The sequence below is a fragment of the Cervus elaphus genome, chromosome 23, assembly GCF_910594005.1.
Source record: "Cervus elaphus chromosome 23, mCerEla1.1, whole genome shotgun sequence".
Lineage (NCBI taxonomy): Eukaryota > Metazoa > Chordata > Mammalia > Artiodactyla > Cervidae > Cervus > Cervus elaphus.
In genome coordinates, this window is record NC_057837.1 from 45,150,765 (window position 1) to 45,157,732 (window position 6,968).

Sequence of the window (6,968 nt, forward strand, 5' to 3'; positions counted from 1 at the left end):
CCACAGAATCTCCATCCTTCCAGTCCACCAGCCTCTGTATATTACAAAGGCAGCATCACTGGGCACCAGGCCTCTCAGTTGTGGGTGAGCAGGAGTGGTACCATATTGATGGTCTCCTCTTCCTCCCAAGATACATCCTTTTTTTTTTTTTTAAGTTCAGTCCCTTTACTTTTTAATTTATGTATATATGTATTTATTTCTGGTTACACTGGGTCTTCTTTGCTGTACATGGGTTTTATCTAGTTGCAGAGAACAGGGTCTCCTTTCTAGTTGCAGTGCACGGGCTTCTCCTTGCAGAGGCTTTTTTTGCTGTGGAGCACGTGTCTAGGCACGCAGGCTTCAGTAGCTGTAGCACATGGGCTGTGGTGAACAGGCTTAGTTGCTCCGCGGCACGTGGGATCTTCCTGGACCAGAGATTGAACCTGCGGCCTCTGCATTGGCAGGTAGATGTTCACCCACTGTACCATCAGGGAAGTCCCATATTCTTGATCAAGTTCAAAGTACATTCCAAGGTATTTGTGGAATAACACACTATTGATGCAGAAAATTTATCTTTTCACAGGTTCAAAGGAAAGTACACTGCATCTTGAGTCCTAGAAGTTAACATAAGTCTAATAAGTCCCCCCTTAACCTCCATTTTTTCCCTCCTGAACTACATTCACATCTATGCACCATTTTCGGTGTTATACTTTATATTCTACTTTGTAACATGTACATGTCATATTTGATACTAGTTTGTAAGTTGCTTTCCAAGGTCAGGGCCATTGCAAACTTGATTTTCTACTGTCACCCAGCACAGAGTTTTAGGTACTAATGGTTTATCAGTTGTGTCTTAAGCTTTTTGGTACAAACCACAAGATGTGCGCTCAGTAATTTGAATTGTCCCTCTAAACTAATCAGTAAGGTAAGTGTCCTTGTTTCTTCTCAAACTTAAAGTTGATGGTTAAGACGCCAAGGGAGTCAAAGCAGTAGATTATGTTTTAAGTCAAGAAGCAGTTCTTTCATGTCTATAAAGAATCGATACCATTATCCCTTCTGTAAGCAATCCCTTAGGTTTTAAATTATTTAAATGTTGGTGTTCTGAGTCACTGTTGTTCACTGGTATTATCTGATGTTCTAATGTAACAGTGAAGCCCGTTAAACCTTAGGTGTCTGGCTTAATGGCAAGCATGTGAAGGGAGTTCTTTTTGGATCGACTCTAATAATTTACCATTTTTATACTTTAAATGTAATACAGTGGCAGTGTAGAGCCAACTAAGATCTGATAGCAAGAAGAAAATCTTTGTTTCCTTTATTGCAACTATTTTTGACCCCGGCCCCTCCTGGGTCCTTGTTGGGGGTGGGATGGTAGGATGGTGTAGTTTGGACATGGGGAGCTCCTAACTGGGGTCATAGATGCTCCTTTGAGAGAAGCCACTGCTCTGAGGAGTGTCACATTCACTCTGCATTTTGTTTCCAGTGCCTGCGAGGTAGAAGCTTCCAGGATGCCTTTGGCCACATCCCCAGTCCTGGAGGACTGATAGAAAAGGAAACTTGTCTTTGCATCTTCAGTAAATCTGTTCCTGGGAAGAGAGATTTGGAAGCAATCAGATGCCTGGTAAGTTTCTTCTTGAGATTGTTTAACTGAGTCACACACATATACAAAATAGGTCATGCAGTAAATCATGCTCTTTATCAGAAATGAAACCAGAATGTTAGGCTCTAATCACAAAAAAGAGTGAACTTTGGTTTTGAAAATAGAGAAGTTGTCCTTTGATTTCATTCAATGCTTACAGCAGATCCTAAATCAATACAGCACTGCTTTTCTTTGAAACATTTCTGTCATCATCTCAGTCATCATAAAACCCAGCTCCCACAGGTCTTCTGTCTTGTACTTGCAGGTACTTGGCTAAGAACTGGACCCTACAACAGATCACAGTGATTTCCTCATTTTGCAGAAGGTGAAATCATGGCACAGAGAGGTTATGTAACAAACCTCTAGGTTGCACAGCTAGAAGAACTGCATCTGGGGTTCAGATCTGGCCCCGGATTGGTCATGTCAACTGCAGTACAATATTGCCTCTCAGGTGGGAGTGAGGCAGGTAAACACAGGTATTACAGGTAGGGTGACATCCCAGCTGGTGGAGCTAGGACCATGTCCAGTCTACTCCCAGCCCGAGGTCACTCCAGCACTTGCTGTGGTTGGAGGTCCCCACCAGTTTTGCTCCAAGGTGCTCATAGTCCTCGCTCTGGTCTAGTGTTTTGCCCAGATGATTGTGGGAATCTATTTAACTCCTCCCTGGTCTCAGGTGAGTGAGTGAGCATGCTACCTCTGGAGGAGGGCATGACCACCCACTCTAGGATTCTTGCCTGGAGAACCCCATGGACAGAGGAGCCTCAGTTTCCTATTTGCTAGTGTAACAAATGACCACAAACTCAGTGGCTCAAAACAGCACAAAAGGACTTCCTGGTGGTCCAGTGGCTAAAACTCTGCACTTCCAATGCAGGGGGCCTGATTCCTGTTCAGGGAACTAGATCCCACATGCCACAGCTAAGACCCGGCACAGCCAAATAAATAAAAATAAACAAATATTAAAAAACCCAAACAGCACACATTTCAGTCTTGCAGTTCTGGGATTAGACATCCAGAGTGGGTCTCTTGGGGCTAAAACCAAGGGCTTGGCAGGGCTGGTTCCTGCTGAGGGTTCCTGCTGAGGGTTCTCCTGGAGAACCTGGTCCTTCCTGTTCCCCTCCGCTCTGGCCCCCTCTCTCTCCAAAGCCGGGATGTAGCCCCTTCTGTCTGGTTTCTCTCCCACAAGGGCCCCTGTGGTCACACTGCTTCTCAGGACAACCTCGCCTTCTCACCACCCTTAATACGATCATACTGATGCAGTCCTTTCTGCCATTAGGTTCACGCTCACAGGCTCCAGGGATCAGGGCAGGGGTGTAACTCTGCTCATTGTGAGGTGTGTAGGAGTGAGTGTGCTGAGTCGCTTCAGTCATGTCTGACTCTGTGCGACCCCATGGACTGTAGCGCACCAGGCTCCTCTGTCCGTGGGATTCTCTAAGCAAGAATCCTGGAGTGGGCTGCCATGCCTTCCTCCAAGAGATCTTCTCAACCTAGGAATCTAACCTGCATCTCATGTCTTCTGCACTGGCAGGCGTGTTCTTTACCACAGCGCCACCTGGGAAGCCCATGTAGGTAACTTAGGTCCACACAAAATCTACAAGGCTCTGAAAGGTTGGTTCATACCCAATTTCCTTGCTTTTTTTTTTTGCTTTACGTTTTTTACTTTAAGTTCTTATTTTCCTCTCCTGCTAGAGCAGTTGATGGAGAATGAAAGAAATTTAAAAAGTAAATATTCAAGTGAGATATATTAATAGCTGAGCTTGGGTGTCTTTGCACCCAAGATATGCATCCAGAGGAACAGCCTGGCCAGCTCTGGGCAGCCCCACCCCATAGAGGGGCAGGGTATTACTTTCTCTCATTTCCAGGTTTTACACAGGTGAGATGCGGGTTTACTGTGTGGATTCTGTGGCTGAGGTGAGTCATATGAGCAATGCCCCCTCGCTCCCTGCCCTGCCTGCACCCCGCCTGCTCCGTCAGTGATGCTGCACAGAGAATGAGTGCTAAGTCAGATGGGCATCCTCGTCTTGTGCTGGGGGAGCATCTCCTTCAGTCCTGGACCACTCAGTTCCTCCTGTCCTCACACAGCTTCTCAGTGCACTCAGGAACAGAACTGAGTTTCTCTCCTGTCTCCTCCCACACAACTGGAATGAGGGGCCAGGGCTGTCTTCTCTTCCTCATTCTGCCTTCCTGAGTCTATGGAAAATTACATTAGAGGTGGGTGGGGGGAAGACACATTTCCGAGATGGAAAAACAACTTGGTTCACACTTTGGAGGATGTGGCTTTGGGTGGTTCTCAACCCCGAGTCTTTCTTTCCTTTCAAATGCCTGCCTCCTTGTTTCCTTGTGGTCATTCAGTCCATCTAAGAAAACCAGAGGTCACAGAAATAGGTGAATAAATAAAGAGAACTCAGCGTGTCCATGTTTGTATGGCTATTGCTTTTACGTTCCATTTTCCCCTTCTTGCAGGTGATTTCTCTCATGAAACTGTTCTATCCGGCTATGATGGTTTATTCCATCTGTCACATTTTCTGTGACAGATGGAATAAATGTGCCCCAGAAATGTGCTCAAACACTGTTCTTGATGTTTCTGTGAAACTGTTTATGGGTGAGGGTATTGTTGAAATGGTCAGACCCTGAGTAAAGCAGGTGCCCCCCACCCAAATGTGGTGGGTCTTGTCCAATCAGTTGAAGGCCTGGATAGAGCAGTGACTGAGCTCCCTGGACCAAGAAGGAATTGTCCAGCAGACATCCTTGAGTTCCAGCTGCCCTGGCCTCCAGTGCACTGGCCTCCCCCATCCTGAGGGGGTTTACCAAGTCTCCACAATCACATGAGCCAATTTCTTGAAATAAATTTCTCTCTCTCTCTCTCTCTCTCTCTCATATATATATATATGTATATATATATATATATATATTTTTTTATTCTGTTGGTTCTCTTTGGTTCTGCTTCTCTGGAAAACCCTGGCCTTTTTCTCAAACATTTAACCTGCTTTTGAAGACAGGACGGGGTGGCCCTTCCTGAGCTGGGAGGGGCAGGAATGACAAGCGCAGCGTCAGTACTGGGGTCTGCGCTGTGATGAGGTGGGGGTGGGGCAGAGGACCTCCTCCCAGGTGGCCAGGCTCCGTGCCCATCCTGTCGCTTCCCACCTGGGTGGGCGTGTGTGGCTCGTGTGACAGACTCCATGAAGCAGCGTGAGCTGTCTCCAGCATGGTGCCATGGGTCTGCTGGGTAGACGCACCGTGATGAGAATAATTAGGAAGAAATCAGCCAGGTTTTGCTCTAGAAAGTGTGCTAGAATTCCTTTGTGAGTTCCTTTGTGAATTGTGAACTCCTTCCTCACAATTCCTTTGTGAGAAATCAGGAGAGACCTCTGTAGAAATGTCCCTGTCTTGACTGTATTGCAAAAAGGAGCATTTCTAGTCACAAAAAAATTGTTTAATAGGTTTGACCTTATACACAGGGAATTAAGCATTTAATGGACTGAATGTTACATTACCTCATGTGAACTTGCTTGAGGTTTCATAATTCTCCCTGGATAAAGGTAAGCTTTCATAATTCACAGCTGAGATTTTTTTTGGAGACATTTTTATTTTATTAAAATTTTATTTATTTAATTTTGGGCCATGCTGTGTGGCATGTGGGATCTTGCCTTTCCAACCAGCGATCCCATCCATACCCCCTGCAGTGGGAGCACAGAGTCCTAACCACTGGACTCCCAGGGAATCCCCTTAGAGACATCTTTAAATAAAAACCTTTCATGAGTGAATATTTGGAATGTTACCATAGGGTCTCGATGTATGTTAAGAGATTAACATTACTAACTCAACGCAAAAAATAAATCCAAATAAAAAGTGGGAGAAGGAGCTGATGGCATTTCTCTAAAATAGATACACAAGTGGCCAAAAAGACCATGAAGAGAAGCTGGACATTGCTAATCACTGGGGAAATGCAAATCGAACCCACAGTAAGATACCACTTACACATGTCAGAATGGCTATTACCAAAAACAAAACAAAACAAACAAACAAAAAAAAAACTTACAACAGAAAATAACAAGTGTTGTGAAGATGTGGAGATTGGAACAGTCGTACTCTTCTGGTGGGCATGAAAACAGTACAGTCACCATAAAAACAGAATGATAGCTTCTCAAAAATTAAATATACAATTGCTATATGATCCAGCAAGTCCTCTTACGGGTATTTATCCAAAACAATGTTAAGCAGAGACTCAAGCAGATATTTGCACACCCATGTTCATAGCATTACTCACAATAGCTAAAACATGGTACTGGTGGTGGTTTAGTGGCTAAGCCGTGTCCAACTCTTCCAATCCCATGGACCGTAGCCCATCAGGCTCCTCTGTCCATGGGATTTCCCAAACAAGAATATTGCAGTGGGTTGCCATTTCCTTCTCCAGGGGATCTTTCCAACCCAGGGATTGAACTCGAGTCTCTTGTGTCTCCTGAATTGCAGGCAGATTCTTTACTGACTGAGCCACAAGGGAAGCCTGCTAAAACATGGAAGCCACCCAATGTCTACTAGCAGATGAATAGAGAAGCAAAACTGGATAGACACAGTGGAATATTATTTGACTTTGAAAAAGAAGGAAATTCTGACACATGTTACAACACAGATGAAGACTTTATGTTAAGTGAAAAAAGCCAGTCACAAAAAGACAAATACCGTATGAATCCATGAGGAATCATTACATAACGTCCCTAGAGGAATCAAGTAATAGAGACAGAAAGTAGCATGGTAGGGGCCAGGGTCTGGGGATAAGGGGAAACATGGAGTTGTTGAATAATAGGGACAGACTTTCAGTTCGGGAAGCTGAGAAAGTTCTAGTGATGACGGTGGTGATGGTTTACAACAATGTGAATTAACTTAATGCCACTGAGTGCACACTTAAAATTGATTAAAATGATAAAGTTTATGTTATGTATATTTTACCAAGATAATAAAGACATTATTTCTTTCAATGTTAGCCTCCTTGTCCTGATGTTGTATTTTTTTTTTTTTTTTAGACTCTGACAATGTCATACTTTTAGTTCCTGAAAGCAGTTTCTTCATAAATTGACTATACAGGACAATTTACCAATGTGTTAATCATCTCTGCTAAAAATACAGCTGTGCACTGGGAACGTTTTCCAGGAAGTCTAAGAATCCTAGATCGAAGTTGCATTTTATGGTCCCTGAGAAATAATGGCCTTGTTCACAGTTTCAGGGAGTCAGCATTGAGCATTTAGCCCTGTGTGCATGGCTTTAGGGTTTCGAACCATGAGCCCTGGCTGCTACGCTGCCCACATGACCCTGGACATGAGGGCACAAGCCTCCCTAATTTACTCTCATGTAGCCTCGG

At 44.4% G+C, this 6,968-nt stretch overlaps 1 long non-coding RNA gene across 1 annotated transcript; it reads left to right on the forward strand.

Annotated features, from left to right (window-relative positions):
* Positions 1–394: 394 nt before the first annotated feature.
* LOC122681149 lies at positions 395–6,588 on the forward strand. Its single transcript, XR_006336885.1, has 3 exons — positions 395–1,597; positions 1,881–1,940; positions 6,083–6,588. It is a non-coding gene; the product is annotated as an uncharacterized LOC122681149 (long non-coding RNA).
* The last annotated feature ends 380 nt before the right edge of the window (positions 6,589–6,968 follow it).